Below are 20,072 nucleotides of genomic sequence, written 5' to 3'. Positions count from 1 at the left end.
CGTGTAAGTCCTGAGTTGGGAGTATGATTTGGAGTGTGGCAGGGGCTGGGCAGTGCAAATTGTGACATGACAGTGTGACATAGCACGTGAGTATTTGTATGACAGAGTGAGAGGTTAAAGAATGCAAGTTGTGATGGAGAGTTGGTGAGATGTGTGTTGGTGAGAGAGGTGTGTGGGTGTTTGGGGGATTGGAGAAGATAGAAGGGGAATATTTTCAGCATTATAATTGATAATGATCAATTTAGTTAATACTATTAAATAGGAATGAACATTAAACCAGAAAGGTAGCTAAATCAAACACTGTTCCGCCAAGCCAGAGACATCTGGGACTCTTCCGATTAAATTAATACAAAAGATACATAATAATGATACCCTGGCTCTCTTGTAGCCTTGCATTATGCCTATTTCCTGCAATGTGGCAATCTTACACCCTCCAGTTAATACAAAATGTCCCGCAAAAATGCGCAATAAATAAAGGTTTGTGCTGCAAAATTTGCCATTTCATGCCGCAAAATTTGCCATTTCATGCCGCAAAATCCTGGAAGGTCTGTTTAAAGCTGTGATGTTACTGTACACGTTAATTTTGCATCTTTTGTCGGAGTATTCTCCTTTGACATATCAACAGAGTGCATGTGTGCATTTCACTTCACTATGTGCTGCTTTTGTATGTTAGTTTCCGTATGTTAGTTGCACGTGCTTCAGAAATGAGTAACATTTTTAGGTTATGAAAATGCCTTGTTTCTTTTAAGCTGTGTTGTCTATAGCAGAGAGGTTTGTAAGCGATAGGTCATTATAGTAGATGGGAAAAATGTCTGCACTTTCATACTATAGATACGATTTCGAAAAATCGGGAAAGCCACAGAGGGAGATGTCACCAAAGCAATCAGGAGAGTTTATTTTTCTCATAAGATCGTTTTGGAAGTAGCATTTATGAAGGTGGTACACAGTAACAAATTGTGCCATTTTCTAATGGAAAATCGAGTTTTGCGCTAAATAGGGAGAGTTGTAACGTATGTATAGGTTATGCGGGAGATAGTAAGAAGTAGTGCAGTTTGTCAATGACAAATTGGACATTTTGGACTTAAAGGGGGAGTGTTGGTATGTATTGGCTATGCATATTTAGTGGCATTCATTTGTTTAAATGCAATCATAAGGGTTGTACATGTTCTCTGATTAAAATATGCATACCTGTACTTTATACGCATGCATGTGCGCATGCATGGAGCTGTATGTAGAAATTCGCAACACTTGCACAGTAGTTTTTGAAGTGGGTGCTTTGCAATGATATGCGACTTGCATGCAGAGTGATCAAGTGCGCAATTTTGATGACGGAGTTAGATTTAGGGATGCTGAATGTGATTGGGGAATGATTGTGTGACTGCTTAGCTGTGTCCAATGAGGCAATGGATTTGCAAGTGATGTGGAAAGGGTAGAAGGACTGGCTAAGAGTTATGTGCCGCACATAGACAACACTTGTCTGCGGGTAGGGCATGTCACATACGGGTTTCTACAGCAAATCCTGCATGGAAAGGGGACTGTAGGCATCAGCCAATCAGATGTTCACATTGCTCTTTTGTGTCGACAGATGATGCGTATACTGAAGATGGCAGTGGTGCAGAGGGTCAGGGTTTTGGAGATATTTTTGTGCATGGTTTACAGCACTATGCCGAAAGTCGGCATGTGGCACACCATTTCGATGTGAGAGGAATGGAGGTGGTGTGGAGCGCTGAGACTGATCACAATGTTGCGTCAATTCTCCAAGTTTGCACCGAGATGCGTACGATGACCACTCCTCATGTGGTAATTTTGCACTATGGTGCTTGCCATTTGGGCTACGTGAGTTCACGTACTTTGTTGTAAGATTTGAAACAGTAGGTTCAAGCAGTCATGAACATCTTTCCAACTGCGAAAATAATTTTTTCTGGGTTACTCCCTCGAGGAAAATGGGAAACAGTTCTGGGAGGTGTAACATCAATCGCGGCATGCATGCTTTTATGTTACACGCTGGTATGTTTTTCTGCAGCCACGAGAACATTGTTCCCAGTAATGTGGCTTATTTTGAAGCAGATGGTGTTGCTTTATCTTCTTTGGGAAATGCCATGTTCTTTTAAAACGTGAGGCTTGCGTTGGAGAAGGTTCTGTAATGGTTGTAGGAGTAAAGTCAGAACAAAAAATAAAAACAAATACAAAATAACAGGTGTCTGTAAGGCATCTGCCCAAAAGAAGAAAAAATAACGGCTCTTTTCAGAGCCTACCTTAAAGGGAAAAGGGTGAATAATATTTAAATGCACAGTCGTCAAGCTCTGATCCTGTAAGTGTCCGCGAACGTGGAGGTAGTTTGAGGTGGCGCGTATTACCAACAGGGATTCTGGGGTGGAGACTCATGCAAATGAGAATGTGCAAAGGTAGGGATTGGTCATTAAAGTTCAGTGGGTGTGTTCTGTATGGAGAAATTTAGTGAGAATTTCTTTTCCCTGACAGGAGACCAGACAGCCATGGCTCTTTGTGCTCGAAAACAGATTATCTGGATTTTGGGAGACTCATGGATACATTGGTTGAAGGTACATGCAGAATGTTGTGGTCTATCTGCAGATCTTGGATTTCCTTATGTGGAAGTGCACTGGCCTGGCAAGCATGAAATGAGGTGGCAGGACTTGGTAACCCTCTGTGCAGCTTTACAGACAGAGGTCATCATGATATACTTATCATTCATTGTGGAGGAAACAGTTTAGGCCATGTCTCTGGAATTTCTTTGCAATTTGCAATGAAGGAAGGACTTGCGAAGGTCATGGACATGGTCCCAAATTGCCAAATAGATTTTTTCCCATATTGCACAAAGACAAATATGGCTGCGTTCTTCTGCATTTGGTCCACAAATGGAGAAAGTGTGGCGCAATGTCAATAAGGCTTTGTGCCTTTCTAAGGGATGTTGGCATGCCCTCGTTCCATAATGAAAATATTTTGTTTCTCAGCTCTTTCATTTTTCGCAGAGATGGAGTCCATCTCACATATGCTGGCAATCAGATTTTTCTTTGCAATGTACAAAATGCATAGCGACTTTTTTTGGAATCATAGTCACCTATTTGGCAATCCATGTTTTCCAAACTACATTTTTTGAAGCACACACAACACCACCAAATGGCTCTTTTCAGAGCCACCACTTACTCCCAGCGAAAAGTCTATTGGTTTTGGTACGCTTGCACCCTCCATTTTTGTGTGTCTTACAACTGTCCGCAGACTTTTCCAAAAACACTGGTCACTTGATAGTTCTATTGTTAAACTGAGAAACGCGGCTCTGAAAAGAGCCTTTTTTAATACATTTTGTTATTTTCCAGTTTACTGCTTTTGAGAACACAACACACTAGGAGAGGAGGGCAAAGGAGGGTAAGGAAGGGACACCAACCATGGGAATAAGAAGGGCCAGGTGGAGAGAGAAAGATATAAGGTGGGCTTTACTTCGGTAGGGAGCACTTCTTCTGGTGCTCCGTGACCGTAGCCTCAAAAGCACTTTGAAGACTCTACCCCCTGCTGAGTACTGCGTCACAATACACATACAATATTGTCACCCTCGTAAGGTAAGGGTCAACAGCATCATGAATTAATTGTGAGGCAGCTGTAGGGATGCGCTCCCCCACAGGAGTGTCTCTTGTGGTGAGAGGATTGGACACGGAGGATGCTGTGGAGGAATTCAATCTACTACATTCTTCGCATGGCACCACCTTGAGATTGTCTGCACTGTGGAACGAAGTTTGGTGTCGCTTCATGGTTGTCGTACCAAAGCTGTATGCACCAGGTCTACTGCGACTCAGCACCAACTGGCACTGGTTACACCTCGCCAGGTTTGCACATGCTTTCGGTATGTTCCCATAAACGGAAAACAACTGCCACACCCACGACTCTCGGCGAGTGTTTGTAGTGTGGAGTTCCTCCACCTCATTCTCTTCTTCCTCAATCTCTACATTCTCACCCGTATATCCCTCTGCAGGCCCTTGGGGAGGTGGTGGCCGTGGACGGTTTGGGGGTGGTACTGAGGCTAATGAAGCAACAGTAGACATGAATGCCATATCGATAAGTTGCCAAATGGTCCCTACAGCAGTAAAGGCAGCACAACTGAAACTGCTATATCCAGAAGCACAATGAAGATGAGCTCGGGGGTGTGGCCATTTATATGGGTGGAGGGGTGCGCCTCGTGACCATATTGATCACTCAAAGCGCTGCTGAACTTCTAAACGAAACGATCACAGGTAGAGCTATTGTATGGGACATGTGAAATGGTCATTTTATACTTAAAATAATTTCTCATTTATGTATAAGTTCTTTTGCAATGTTGCAGAGGCAGACAAACTGCGCAAATTAGTCCACACGCTCAGCGTGGGTGCGGTCACATGATGACGTCCTGAACACATCCGCGAGGGAAATGTGTGGCCGCTGGACAGCAAATGCAGAGTAACGGAAGTGCACGTGCGCGCGGGTGCTCTACGGACAGTGTTCAGGTCCTGGAACTAATTAAAAGTGCGATACAAGTGAGACGGACAGTTAGGGACAGGCGCGATATTCAAAGTCCTTATGGGTGTACTGCGCATGTGCGTACATGATCTGATGACTGTACGGACAGGTCTAGTGTCCTTAGGACACCTCCATTTTGTTTGAGTACGAACATGCCAGACACCACACCTGTTCTACGGACGGTTCCATTTTGGCTGCGGACGATATGTACAGGCATAGTGTCCTTAGGACACTCCCATTTTGCTCATTAGCAAACATCCCGGACATCTGGTGTGTTCTAAGAACATGTTTTATCTAGTTTGTGAGCAGTACGAAGAGGTATAATGTCCTTAGGCTTCCCCATTCTGTTTATTTAAGCACAACTTCCACAGATGGTGTACTCAAAGATCAGTTCCATCTTGGTTGGCTTTGGTACGGGTAGGTGTATTGCCGTTAGAACATCCATATTCTATTCTATGCGCTGTCCACTGACATTTTAAGTCTTTTAAAAGCTTACCATAACTAGGCAATGGCAAGGGTTTTTTTGGTTTTACTTTGATCTATAACGTCCCTTTAACAAAGGTTTTTTACTGAATATACATATATATATATATATATGGAAGAGAAGAAAAACAAAGGGGCTAAACATGTGATGTCGCCATTGATGTCATCGATGACATTTGTGATGCCATCTTTCATGTCCTGGGTGTTAGTGTTAGCAGTGCCCAGTGGTGATGGCAGGTATGGTTGCTTAGCCTACCATAACTGGCAAATTTCAGGGGTTTTGCGGTTTTACTTTGAACCATAATGGCACGTTTGAAAAGTTTTTTAGTGAAGTGTACAGGTTTTTGGTAGGGCAACTTAACTATAACATCCCCTTAACAAAGTTTTCTTTAGTGAATTTTATGGGTTTTTAGTAGGGCAACTTAAACATAACGTCCCTTTAACAACGTTTTTTTTTTTTACTGAATATATATATATATATATTACATGGACACGGTAGCGTCCATGTAGTTATGGTTATGTTGGTGTTTCCATAGGAAGAGCATTTTTTGGGCGGCTTATAACTTTGCTCCCTCTGGACGAATACTCACCAAACTTTGCAAAACAAGTATATGGCCCACTCTGAATTTCTTTGCAAAGTTTTGAGAGGTTTGGTCCAGGGGGGGGGGCAAAGTTATAGGTGGGGTCCCAAAAGCATTTTCATTTTGGAGATCTTCTTCAATTGACACCAGTGAAAGGTGAGCCTATTTTTAAAACCTTAGGACACACACTCTGCAGTAAAACTGTTGGCAGCATAGGAAATGTCAACCTTTGGCAACATTTGCAATACAGAGAATTAACAGAAAACATGCAGCAATCTGAAAATCTCACTTATGCCAACCTCTTAAAAAGTATTAGAGTTGGTATACTATCTCAAGAAGCACAATCAATATTGAAAACCCGGCACATTCATGCACTTTATGGCGATTATGCATGTACTACAGATGTTATGGAACAATTAGCCCATAAAAATGTCAATTGTATGGCCTTAATGCCAACTCTTGGAAGCTGTTTCACTTCAATGAACCAATGTTAAAAAACGAAATGCAACCAATATTGGAAATTAGCGCCACAGACAAACTAGACGTACATGGTATGACACTACCCATGTCTTAACACGCCACAACAAGACTAAATAGTTTCGAAAATTCAATCTCCAACACAGCTGGATTGGAAAAAATATTAAAATGATCCTTAAATTGCAAAGTAATGCTTAAACCTAACCTTGACGTGGACCAAGGACTAATTAATGGAGCACTGGGTACATTTTGTTGGCTTTAAAACATACCCATGTGACAACAACATTCAGTTTGTCAATATTCTCTTTGACAAACTTTCAGAAGTAAAAAGGATAGGACGCTCAACAGCTAAATTCCTTCTCTTCAAAGACATGTATATATGCAGAGAACAATTTTCTCTAACTCTTGCATATGCAGTCACCATTTATAAATCACAAGGTCCTACCCTAGACAAAGCATTAATAGACATTGGTAACACAGTCTTTAAAGAAGGCATGAGCTACGTACCACTATCACGTTTACATACACTTGACGGTCTATTTCTAATCAACTTTGATGCAAGTAAAGTAAACGCTGATATTCCTTGCATTTTAGAATACAAAAGACTTTGTTCACTATACACCCCCATCTAAAAACATATCCTGTTCCACAAAAAGTAAAACGTTGTAAAAGAAAACTAAATCAAACAGAAATACAACAGGATATCACTGCAAATCCTCCAAAGAGAATAAAAGAAACTAATACTTCATCAAGTACCACAAGAAAAAAAGAACCAATTAGGGAAAGTAAACCAGGTACTTCGTCAAAGAAGGAAGACAAACTCAAAAAGAATCACTCAGATACAGAATTACCTGGTCCATTTAAAATCTCAAATATAATTGGTGTAAGTTTCTACGCAAATGTAGCAATGAATATCCTATTTCAATTACCACCAATTGTTGACAACATATACTTACACAGTACAGACCAATTGTGTTTACAAATGTTAGTACTTCATAGAAATGCAACAAACAATCCTAATAACACTTACAGTGTTTATGGAATAAGACAACAATTGGACTACTGTGCTGGAATGGTGGAATTCACTATAAACTCACAGCAAGATCCACAAGAATTTCTAATGTACTTACTACAAGTACTGGAAAACAAAAACATACCTATAAATGAAATCTTTGTATATATATCAATACCTAATTGTGAATCCATTCCATTTCAGCAACTTGTACAAAATGCAAACCATGGTAGATTATGTTCTACCTGCAATTTGGATAATCGCTCCACCTTACTAATACAAACACATGGTAATTATGTAATTCTAATGCTTTTACGTTACAATGCAGATGGTACCAAAACAACTGCAAGCTGACTGGATTCACACATGGTCAAGTATCACTTGGTAAGAAAACCTTCACAACAATAGGTATAATCTGCCACGCAGGAGCCACAACCAATTCAGGTCACTACACTGCATACATAAAAAAGAATTGTTGATGGTTTAAATGTAATGATAGTACCATTACTCTAAAGCAGAGCTTACCAGCAAATCTTACAAACGCTTATTTCATCTTCTTAATACCTAAACTATACTTAAACCTTAACTAAACTTCTATTAAAAAACTATAAACTGTTAGAATATGCCAAAAGGTATTTAACTGCCCCAAGATTCTACAACAACTAAACATATAAATGAATACTACTAAATTATATAAAAAAATAGATAGTTAGAATACGGCAATTGGTATCTAACTGCCCCAAGATTTTACAATAACCAAACAGATAAATCAATACCACTTCATTATAAAAAAATGATAAACAGTTAGAATATGCCAAAGGGTATCTAACTGCCCCGAGATTATACAACAATTAAACAGATAAATGAATACCACTAAATTATATCAAAAAATAGACAGTTAGAACACGGCAACTGGTATCTAACTGCCCCAAAATTATACAATATCCAAACAGATAAATCAATACCACTTCATTATAACAAAAAATAGACAGTTACAATATGTCAACATATCTAACTGCTCCAAGAATCTGCAACAAGCCAACAAGTGAACCCTGAAAACAAACAAACAAATAGACTGTAGCATAACAAAAAAGGTTTTTTTTTAAATCCAACATGGATTTGTTTTTTTCTCCCACAGACCCAATGATTTTAGCAACAAACACAGAAACTGAGCAAATTGCACAGTACACTGGTTTGTAATCTACTAAATATGAGAGTAAACAAAAATGTTGATTATTCAATGTTATAAGGCATTGCAAAGTACCAACACTAACATGAACTTTTCTTTTATCACAGAAATGAACAAGAAATACATGTACTCCAGTTACTAAACCAAAGAGTAAGTATATTATAATAAGTACAACCATCGCAGCAAATCACACCCATATTGAATTATGACTTCGGTGCTTATAAATTTGGTCTTGTCCATGCACCCAAGACTATAGGCCCTGCCCACAACCACCACAGCATATCACACCCATAGTGGCTTACAACTTTGTTGCTTATAAATTTATTATTTGATCCCAAAGTTATAAGTCACTATGGGTGAAATATGCTGCGGTGGTTGTGGCCAGGGCATAGAGTCTTGGGTGCATATCACACCCATAGAGTCAAACATTTTGACTATGCCATATGGGCACTTTTAATGTTCGCGGACATGATGAGTGTTCTTAGAACAGATTCAACTTGCCAGCGAACAATACGGACAGCGTCCTCAGGACACTCCCATTTCATTTATTTACGAACATTTCAGGACAACGCGAGTGTTCTTAGGACAGTTTCAGCTTGATCGTGAACAATACAGACAGATGTACCGTCCTCAGAACACTCCCATTTTGTTTATTGACGAACATCCCAGGACACTTCATGTGTTCCTAGAACAGTTTCAACTTGATTGCGAACAGTACGAACAGTCATACCGTCCTCAGGACACCCCATTTTGTTTATTGACGAACATCCTAGGACACATCATCTGTTAATAGAACAATTTCAACTTGCCAGCGAACAATATGGACCGCGTTCTCAGAACACTCCCATTTCCTTTATTTACGAACATTTCAGGACACCGCAAGTGTTCTGAGAATAGTTTCAGCTTGCTTGCGAACAATACGGACAGATGTAGTGTCCTCAGAACACTCCCATTTTGTTTATTGACGAACATCCCAGGACACTTCATGTGTTCCTAGAACAGTTTCAACTTGATTGCGAACAGTACGAACAGTCATACCGTCCTCAGGACACCCCATTTTGTTTATTGACGAACATCCACCGTCCTCAGGACACCCCCATTTTGTTTATTGACAAACATCCCAGGACACATGATGTATTCTTAGAACAGTTTCAACTTGCCTGCGAACGAAACAAACAGACATACCGTCCTCAGGACACCCCATTTTATTTATTTACGAACATCCTAGGACACCTCATCTGTTATTAGAACAATTTCAACTTGCCAGCGAATCGAACAGACATACCATCCTCAGAACACTCCCATTTTGTTTATTAACGAACATCCCGGGACACTTCATGTGTTCTTAGAACAGTTTAAACTTGCTTGCGAACAGTACGGACAGACATACCATCCTCAAGACACACCCATTTTGTTTATTCTCAAACATATCAGTACACTGTGTGTGTTCTTAGAACAATTTCAACTTTCCTACGCACCATACGTACGGACGTACTGTCCTCAGAACACCCCCATTTCATTTATTTAGAACATTTCAGCACATCTGTGTTGTCCGCGGACATATCGAACGCAACAAGGAGATCTACCACCTAAATAAATACAACATTTAACCCATATCTTACTCCCCCACCCTCCCCAAACAGTCTTACAAAACAACACACTCTACTAAATAGCATTTCTCTGCCAAGTTTCAATGCGCTGTCCGCGGACGTCCACGAATTCAAGATGTCGGGCGTTCCCGAAAATCTGACGTGTTTCTTGCTCTTTGCCGTCCAATCAGCGAACACGTTGCATGTCCGCGGACATGACGCAAGCCGGTTGGCCTATCAGGACACTGTCCGCGGAGCGAACAGGGAAGTGTGTCCGCAGACCGAACATAGAAATCACTAATTTTTTTTTACCTATTTTTTGCTCATTTTATAAAAAACTACTGGACAGATTTTCACCAAATTTGCAAAAGCACGCTTTCGGGACCAAGCCGCTACTCCTGGTCCAAATTTGGTGAAAATACGTCCAGCGGTTTGGGCTGTAGGCGTGAGCAATGTTTTTTCCCCATTCAGTCCATTGGAAAAAAAGAAGTTTTGGGACCCCCCTTCTAACTTTGCCCCCCCTGGACCAAGCCTCACCAAAAATTGTGACCCATATACTTTTTTTGTTTGGTGAGGATTCGTCCAGGGAGAGCGGAGTTATAAGCCACCCAAAAAGGGCTCTTCCTATGGAAACAGCAACTTAACCATAACTACAAAGCCACTACCGTGGCTGTCTAATATATATTGTCATTCTTATTTCTGTAGTGGCCTATTGGCATTGAACAAGCACTGAGCACTACACCAAAGGCCGGGAGATTATTATTATTTTTCATGCCTGCTATTTTCATTCTTTCTGTACGACTAAGCGAATATATCATTTTTCAATATAGAGGTACCTAGCCACTTATTGTGATTGCACTACGGGATGGTCTCAAATGCCATATGCAAACTTTGCATTTAATGTTGTATAATGATGACATTGTATAAAATAAAGGCTTTTAAACAAATGCAAGGTATTTGATTTGAGATAGGGCCTGATCACGACCTCGGTGGTAACGCTAACGCTATTAGCGCGGGGGCTATTAGCGCGACCACCATAGCCCCCGGCGCTAATAGCGCAGGATCACGAGTTGGGCGGACTTGGAAGTCCCCATTCCCCATAGAGCCCGTTCGGGAATGCCCCATTCCCCATTGGGCTCAATGGGGAAAATGTGCGCTCTTACTGCCGGTGGATTTCCCGCCGGCAGTAATAGTGCGAATTTTAGGCGGTTTTCCCCCCAGCTCTTGAGCTGGGGCGAAATCCGCTGAAGTCCTGATTTGGCGGACCCTTAAATCCGGCGGTAATAGCGCTACCGCCGGATTTAAGGGTTACAGCCGAGGTCGTGATCAGGCCCATAGTGTCTTACCATCTATAAAATGGCTGACAGTTTTAGCAGTGCATTTCTACAATTTGCTTTGGTCATATTGAACGGACAGTGTCCCGCAGCCAGGTAACCATAGAGTTCTTGTTGAATGCCTTATTAAACATGCCTCTTGCACTATGTTAACTGTATGTGAACAAGTAGCCGGTAGGCTACGCAACACCTCATAGCGTGTTTTTCTTTGTCCTTGTGACGCCAATACATCTGGAAACATTTTTTCCACTTTACTATTTGTTGGTGGTTTTTATTCAAGGTATTCCATGAGACTCCCTCAAGTGCAATCCCAAGCGCAAATCCATGCGCTTTTGCTGATTTTTCAATATATATTACAGGGCCTGCGATAGCGGCCCTGTAGTTATGGTTAAGTTGCTCAACCCACCGTAAGAGCACTTTTTGGGTGGCTTATAACTTCACCCCTCCTTGGACGAATCCTCACAAAACTTTGCAAAAACGTATATGGCCCCATCAGATTGATCCTGCAAAGTTTGGTGAGGTTTCGTTAAAGAGGGCCAAACTTATAGAGGGTCCCAAAATGTTTAATTTTTCCCTTAGACGCAATCGAGAAAAAAAATGTGCTCACTTGTACAGCCCAAACTGCCGGACAGATTTTCACCAGATTTGTGGCAGGAGCGGCATCTTGGATCCGAAAGCGTGCTTTTGTAAATTTGTTGTAAATCCGTCGAGTCGTTTTATTTAAAATGACCAAAAAGTATGCCAACGAAAAATGAGTGGTAGCTGGGTTTGGTACACAAACTGACTTCCTTCTTTGGTCTGATTGGCCCAGGTGCAGGCGTGATGTTCGCAGACATGGGACGCACTTGCTGATTAGATGGTGAAGAGCGCAAGGTGTGTCAGATTTGGCCCGGACATTGCAGTAAAACATATAAAAAAACACAACATTGCACTTGTCCAACTAATAAAACAATCTTTTGGGAGTTGAGGGGTAATGAGGATGGGATGGTATATGGCCTTAAAAAGCCAAAAGAACAGGCATTTTTTCTTCCCCAATGTCTGTGAACAGTCAAGGGCAGTCCTGTGATGTTCGCAAACATATTAAGGGCCTCATTACATGGATGGCGGTAAGGATTTACCGGTACCGGTATTTTACCGGTACCGGTAAATCCTTACCGCCTTACTACGAGGTCCCTTTGCGGGTTGGGGAATTTAACGCCTGCTTTTTGCAGGCGTTAAAAACCAACCCGCAAAGGGACCCAGGGAGCTAATTACGGTACCGCAATTTGCGGTACCGTATTTAGTGCCTTCCTCTTTCCCATTATGCCCTATGGGGCAAAAATGGGAATGGGGAAGGGCAATGGTGGAAGGGGGAATTACCGCCCCGCCAACCTTGGAATGGGGCGGTAATTCCCCTTTCCGCCAAGGCGGTGCTGGTATTTTACCGGCATGAACCATGGCGCTATTAGCGCCATGGGTCTCCGCCATCCGTGTAATGAGGCCCTAAGTGTTTGGGTGGCATCTATTCTTATTTGTGCATTACAGAGTTGGTGAAAAGAAGTTTTTGGATCTGTTATAGCTTTGGTGCCACTCAATGAAACTGCTTGACATTTGAGAATTTCATTCTAGGCCTGACTTTGAATGGTTCTGCAAAGTGTGGTGTCAAGAGCGAACACAATTAGAGTGGGGTCCCAATGTATTTGAAAGGCTTAGAAATATGGTGTAATTTGACAAAATGTGCACATCAGTTTGCAAAAGGATTGTACACCTAGATATGAATGTTGAATATATGAAAGCTGGGAGCAGAGCTTGGGGAAGACATTTGGGATTATTTTATGGCTCAAAGATTGCATAGAAATGGTAAGAAGTGGAATAAAGGTAATGTAGAGCTGTTTTTTTAGCTGGAAAAAGGGTTTGGAAATGCATCCGGGTCCACAGTCAATTTTCGTGTCTGCAGACCTAATTTCGATTGCAAGGGGGTGGGGGTGAGTTTCATTAGTTGACCGTGTATGATATGTACTTGTTATGCAGCTAATTGTGTTGTGGTCAGTGTCTAGATTCTGGGGGGTATGGCCAAAGGCCATGCCCCCCAGAATATGTGTACTGGGCACAATGACTACAGTAGTAATATGTATATTGCATTTCAAAGGTAACATAAGAGTAATGCCAGAATGATCATAGTAGCCATATGTGTAAAGTAATTGTCCGTAATTTAGTGGGAGTATAAAGTGTTTATATGAGGTATTATGAAATTTAGTCATTGGGAGAAAAAAAAAACGTACTGTATAAAAAAAAGAAATACAGATATTACAAATAGTTGCAGGGAAACAGTTATGAGACACTTATGTAAGTGCACTACACGTTCAAACATATAAGCTTATTGTTACATATCGGTGTGCAATAACACATGCATTGGTCTATGGCATCTGCCTTACCCTTACATACCCCCCATCTAGTATCAATGGCATTTGCATCTATAATGGTGTGCTCGCAAGGGGGCAGGGTGGATGGAGACGTTGAAGGTGTGGTACACTATGTGCACCAGAAAGATATCTTATGCACTGTGACTATTCAGCAAATGGACACCCCAGTGCTGGTGTGTGCAGACTCTCCTTTGAGGACCTCGTTCCTGCAATTAACATATGTATGAGTCCATTGAATATTGTCCCAAGCCTATTGCGCTTACCCCATTCTCATCGTTCTCCTCTTACTTTTACCTAGAAGCTGAACGTGTGTAGAGCAATGGGACTTTGTAGGCTGTACTACTGCAACAGCCTCTTCTTTGATTTACCCACTTTCTTTCGTGGCCCACTCCAGGTTATTCGAAATAATGCTGCCAGACTTATCATTGGCCTAAAGACCAGGGATCAGGTTGCTATCTAACTTTAAGTGTTATACGGATGACAAGCTTCAAGCTGTGTGCTGCATCCTTATCTGTCCTATCTCGCTAATTGCTGACTTTGTATGTCTGAATTAGGAATGGTGGGCATCCAACAATATGTACTTTAATGTGTACTTTAATGCCAGCAAGCCCAAGATCATTTTTATTAGACCCCTGCTACTGTTTTCCCTATTTCACTCCAGCTGTCATCTATGGGTCCTGTACCTGTACCTTGCTGTTATCTTTCACTCCACCCTGTCCATACGTCCTCACATTATTGGTGTGTTGAAGAAGTTAGCCACAAAGAGGTATTATTGATTTTGTCACTTTCCCCCAGAACCTCACTGTTACAAGAGCTATATTTTTATCTAGGCTGGACTATTGTAATCACCTCTTTATAAATCTCGCTGCCTCTACTCTTTGACCCCTGCAACTCATGCAGACAGCAATGCAAAACGTGTGATTGGCCTTAACTGAAGGGATGATATATATCTTGTCCTGACATCTTTACACTGGCCGCAATTGGTAGCTGCAAGGATCTATTTCAAGGCTGTCAGTATTGTTTACAAGGCTTTCGGGGGCTAGGAACCACACTACTTGCAAATGGATCGTCTTAAGCATTTTTGTTGTTCAGCTGTTTACTGCTGAACCTCCATCTTTTTGTGGGTTAGGCCCTTCATTTGGTACAGATGGAGGGGGGTGAATTCTCTACTTGGGTGGTGAATTCGACTGGACAGATTCCCTGCCTTTCTGAGACTAGAGCAGGAACACCTCATAGTTTGCAAGTAATTGAAGACTTTCCTTTATGCTTCTGCTTTCTCTGTGTCTCTCCCCTGCTGAGGTTTTCATTCTGCTGTACTAACTGGTTACCTGGCCACCCGGCAAACGTTATGGGGACTAGGTTGCCTTATCACCAGTAGCTCTATGCACTGTGACCGGGGCCCAACACGCTCTATGGACTGTATCTGCAAGCACATGGTGCATGCCTATTTGCACTCACTTATAACTGGGCACCAGGGCATCACTTACTGGAGGTTCATTATTGCACTCTCCCCTTGCATGCCCCTGCCACTTCTGCTCTCCTTTTCTGTTGCACTTGTGTTATATGAATGACAGAAGGCTTAGTAAGATCATTTATTCTGTTTCAATGTGTTGTTCCCTTGCTTGTCAAGTTGTGCCTGGAACCAAATGTGTAGAGGCGTGTTACAAATGACGTACTATATGAAATCATTGTTGTTTTGCCCCACCACAAATACTGAAGAAATAAATGAATAAAGTAAATGAAGTTTGGACACGCTGGAAAGTTGATGCTCTGCTAAGTGGCTGCAGATTGCAATAGACGAAGAGTGTATGTTCCATAGTGTTAGCCAACATTGAAGTAACGGCCGAAGGAATTTGTATTGCTAATGTACATTATGAACATGCGACTTTGCACATTTACATCTTACTGCACAGGGCAATGAAGGGTGTGTGCATGAATGTAGAAATAGATATGATTGCAGCAATATATATATAAAGAAACTAGTAAGCTTGTACTGCACTGTTCATGTTTTACACTTTTATGCAATCACTATATTTCTATTTTTGTGAGTGTTATTCTTTGAAGTTCCAGCAATTATACTGGATAACGTGTGCAGCCTTGGTGGTTGCTTTAAGGACCAAAATGAATATCCTTGTATTCTCGACAAAGCTGTCCGGCCCGTGGAAACACACTGCGTGAAGCTGTTTCTGACAAACTAATTTTCTCCATGATACATTCAATGTTGTCGCTACAACTGTGTGCTAGGGAAATGCTTTTTATAGCTCAGAGCAGCGGGCACATTACTATTGACAAATAGGGAAATACATGCCTGTGTGCACCACGGATAAGGTTATTTTTTTAAATAAAATGTATATGTATTGTAAACAGGGGCGCTGATACCGGTAAAATGGAATTAAATATTGTGATATGAGATTAACTTGAAATATTTGGTTGTTTTTGTACTACAATGTTTGCCAGTAATAGTGTTAATTGTTGCGGCATGTATTTCCAGAAACTAAACTGACTCGGGTACGCTGTGAATGTTACATGAAGGGTGGCATTGTTATGTGTCCTTCTAAACAGTAGACTCAGAATTTGTGGGAGTAAACGTGTCGACAATCCGCAAAGAAATTATAAGATTCACTGCATTAAAAGCACACATCGGAAAGTAAAGTTTCTCTTTCAGAAAACTGTGGTGTGAAGCAGTTGTTCCTCTACAATAGCGGAAAAATTGATTTGCAAAATGAAATGTAAGCAACATTTTAAGTGAAAGCTATTGAAGCGTGGAAAGTGTATTGTCTGCCATATGATAAACGCTGTGACGCAAGAATTTTCAATTTGCCGTAAAGAGTGGATGTCGTACATGTTACGTGAAACTTGTTAATTTATAAGCAAAATATGAATGTATTTGTATATTTAATGGTAAAGTGCTTACTGAAATCTGTTTTTCTGTTATCCATTTTACATAGTTATATATTCCTTGGTTCAGTCTACCGGCTGACAGATTCTTCAACAGTGTTTGGGCAATAATTATCAACAGCGGATATGTTATAAATATTGTGTGGGATGATTGCCAGACAACAATTTGTCCTTGTGCGGTTGCAGTAATAAGAAGCAACATGGTCGCATATAGGTTCTAGAAAAGTGCGGATGTGAAAGTGTTCATTTATTTCAAATTTAAAGGAGGAAATTCTCCATGCGTAATGGAGCGCCATGTGCACAGATTATTTGTCACTTATGGAAAATAATTTTTGGTGGAGAGCGCATAGACTTGCATTGATGAATCAATGATCGGATTTGTCAGTAGAAGATTACAGTTGACAGTTTCAGTGAAAATGGGAGTGCTGCGATGTTCAGTAGCTATGAACTGTGTTTAAAAAGGTTAACCCAGTTTTCCTGGACTTAAGTGAATGTTTTCATTGTTGTGTCAAAATGTGTCATTTCTTACAGTTCCCACTATTGCTGTTTTCTTCACAATAAAATGGTTCTATCATTTCTGTAAAAAAAGTCTAAAGTTTTGCATTTGTTGTGGATGTTCATGTTTAATTTCCTTGTTCAGCGTAACATAACTTCATGACGTTGGCGATGACCATGTACATTTGACTACGTTGCCCACTAACGTCATTGAAATAGGTGAAGCTCATTCTGAGCGTGTAGTGATGTTAATGTTAGGGGCGGGCAAAAGCAATCAGTGCTGCTCGGCCCTTTGAAGTTCGCCCGATAGAATATTATTGAGTTTATCTACTTTATTGAACATGTAAGTAGATGGATTCTATAAGAGTACTTTTTTAGTTCTATTTTTTAACTGTGAAAGGTGGTTCCTAGAGGTTCCTAGAGGAACCTTTTTTTCTGTGCAGGAAAGTTCACAATGAAAAGTGGGGCCGGAAATGAGGGAATAGGCACCAAGCAGTAATATGGAGGGGCATGTGGACAGGGGAGGATGTTGCACGTGTGTTAATTCTACGGTATGGGGCAGTGTTTTTCATGCTCTTCGATTGCACCTTCAAAAGAACTTTGAAATAGCTCCCCCCTGTAGAGTGGTATGTTGCAGTATATGCAGAGGTCTGTTGTCTTTGAAAGATATGGAGCAACAGCTTATTTTATTGCTTTCAAGGTAGGTGGTAGGATTTTGTGCCCCACAAAAGTAGGCAGTGTGGTTTTGGTACCGATTGTACAATATGAGGTGGAAGAAGATAGCCTAATATTTGCTGAAATAGCAACAGCCTTTCTGAAGGCATTGCAATGGTTGGATTGGGTGTAGCAGTGCATGGATGTGGTCCCATAGGAGTACTGTCCAGGCAGACCATGACGTTGCATTTAATTTTCGTAGCTTTAGCCTTTGATACATTCCCAACAGTGGTGAAGAACTGTCACAACCATTATTCACCTTCATCCATCCTCTGACCCTCCCTCCTCACTCCTCCCTGCCTATCCTTTTGGTTCTCATTGGTCCGCACCCCCCTACCTGTGACTAGAACAGCAGAATTTCAGAGGTCCTTGCCGGACAACCTTGCTTGGGCAGCCACCGGCTAATGGCCTCAACGTAAAGGGCAACTACCATCTGATCAGCTCCACACTGTGTTTGCCCATGTTTGCCTGGGAAGCGTGCTGCAGTGACTGATAAGGTAAGTGTGGTCTGGGTGGGGATTACAGCAGTTACTGTACTCCAGTAAAACCCCACCACTCTTACTGCCAAATATCATATACAAATGCATTTAGCCTAAGGCATCCATATCTTGCATTATCCTAAATTGTACTAGTTAGCCATATCTTGCATTCAGACTAAGTTTTTAGAGCTCCTGTGTGTTGCCCGCAGGGTATGGGCTGGCGGCAGATACATGCTGACTTGCAAGTGGCTCTAAGTGGCCTCCATTTTGGGACACCCAGGCCCTACCCCATAGGAATCAGTTGATTTCCCTATGGCCTTTTACCTTGTTCCCTAAAGACCTGGGAATGCTCTGACTAGCTCTGACTGGCTGTTGGGTGGCAATACCATGTATGGCTCTGGGGCTGCCACATGTCAAACTGACTGGAGCCTCCCCAGAAGTTGTGTGTTGTAGGTATACCCTAGGGGTGTGACATGTATTAATGGAGTCTAAAGTGAACTCACATTTGTGTTAAGGGTGTCTGGTTTTGGTGTGTGTTACACAATGAATGAAACAGCCCTGACTGAAACTAACATGAATGCAGTCTAGTGTTCTGAAAGGCTGGCTACATACCCCAATCCGCATTCTTTGTCATAGGTGTCTGGGTGGAGTGAATGGCCTGAATGCCGTGCGCCTGATTGGCTGCCTGCCTGCATGAATGCCTTTCTGCGTGATTGGCTGACTGAGCCTTGCTCAGCCAGAGTGAATGGGCAACCGGATGGGTAAATCTGGGGACCTCTCACTGACCAATTTGTTCAGAAGCTGAAGTCAAAGCTGAAGCAGGAAGATGATGTTCCTTGAAGCCCTGGTGGAGGAGAAGTCTGCTGCTGTATTTTCCTTGTGTAATCCAAACGCTGCCGTGTTCTTCCAAGAACTGATCCAGAGAGGACCTGCAAACGAGATACCTCCCCGAGCTACAAGGGACAATGGAAACTAGTCCTGTGTGCCTGCCATATGGAGAAGGGGTCTTTGTGAGTCCTGAAGAGGAGTACCCGGATATTTCAAGTTGAAGAAGTCCATTGGTGTCACCCAAGGTCCGGAGGTGCGTTTTGTGACTGATGGAAGCCACTGATGTCTACGGCCCAGAAGAGGGGGTTCCCTGGCATAGTGCTGATGCACACCCAGAAATGCAAAAGTTCCAAACTGCCTTAGAACATTTCAAGCAACATCAACCTTTCCATCATCACTGAACACTTTTTCCCGCCGGAGAGAGTCCACAGTCACTGAGTACAGAGGAAGGACTTTCGATGGGATTCCTGCCACCAGAAGCTAACAAAGATATCCCAAGGGTCCGGAATAGGTGAGGGTAAATGGTCTACTCCAGTAGTTGAGTCTAGGGCACCATTAGCCGGCCAGAGGTTAGTGCTGTGACTGCAGGACCGAAGAACCAAAAGTTGAAAAACTGCAATATTTTGATACCTGACACCAAAAGTGGCCTATGCACCCATCACCGCCAGATGGCACAGATGATGGGTCAGGCAACAGCCAATCTTAAGGAGAGCCAAGAATTGAATCAGTACTGGAATTACTTTGATGCCTCACAAATGGATTGGACTCCTGGTCAGGAGATCCTTGCGATGGAGCCTACCAAGCCTCAAGCTTTGGCAAATAAGTGGACTAGACCCCTCAGGATAATTTTCAACATGGGTGAAGTCAACTATCTGGTTGCCATGGGTGTTCCTGGGGTAGCCCCTCAGGTATTACATGTCAGCAGGCTCAAGCCTTTCCACAGGAGAGGAGAAGTCTCATGCCTCTTGCTAGCTTTAGAGCAAGAAGAGGATGAGAGTGAGCCCCTTCCTGATTTTCTGCATAAAAAGCCTCAGGATGGCTCAGTGGAGGGAGTGCAACTCGCTCCAGATCTGACACCAGAGCAG

Source organism: Ambystoma mexicanum, chromosome 11 (assembly GCF_040938575.1).
Source record: "Ambystoma mexicanum isolate Mex_15411 chromosome 11, UKY_AmexF1_1, whole genome shotgun sequence".
NCBI classification, from domain to species: Eukaryota; Metazoa; Chordata; class Amphibia; order Caudata; family Ambystomatidae; genus Ambystoma; species Ambystoma mexicanum.
This window is presented reverse-complemented; position numbering follows the sequence as displayed.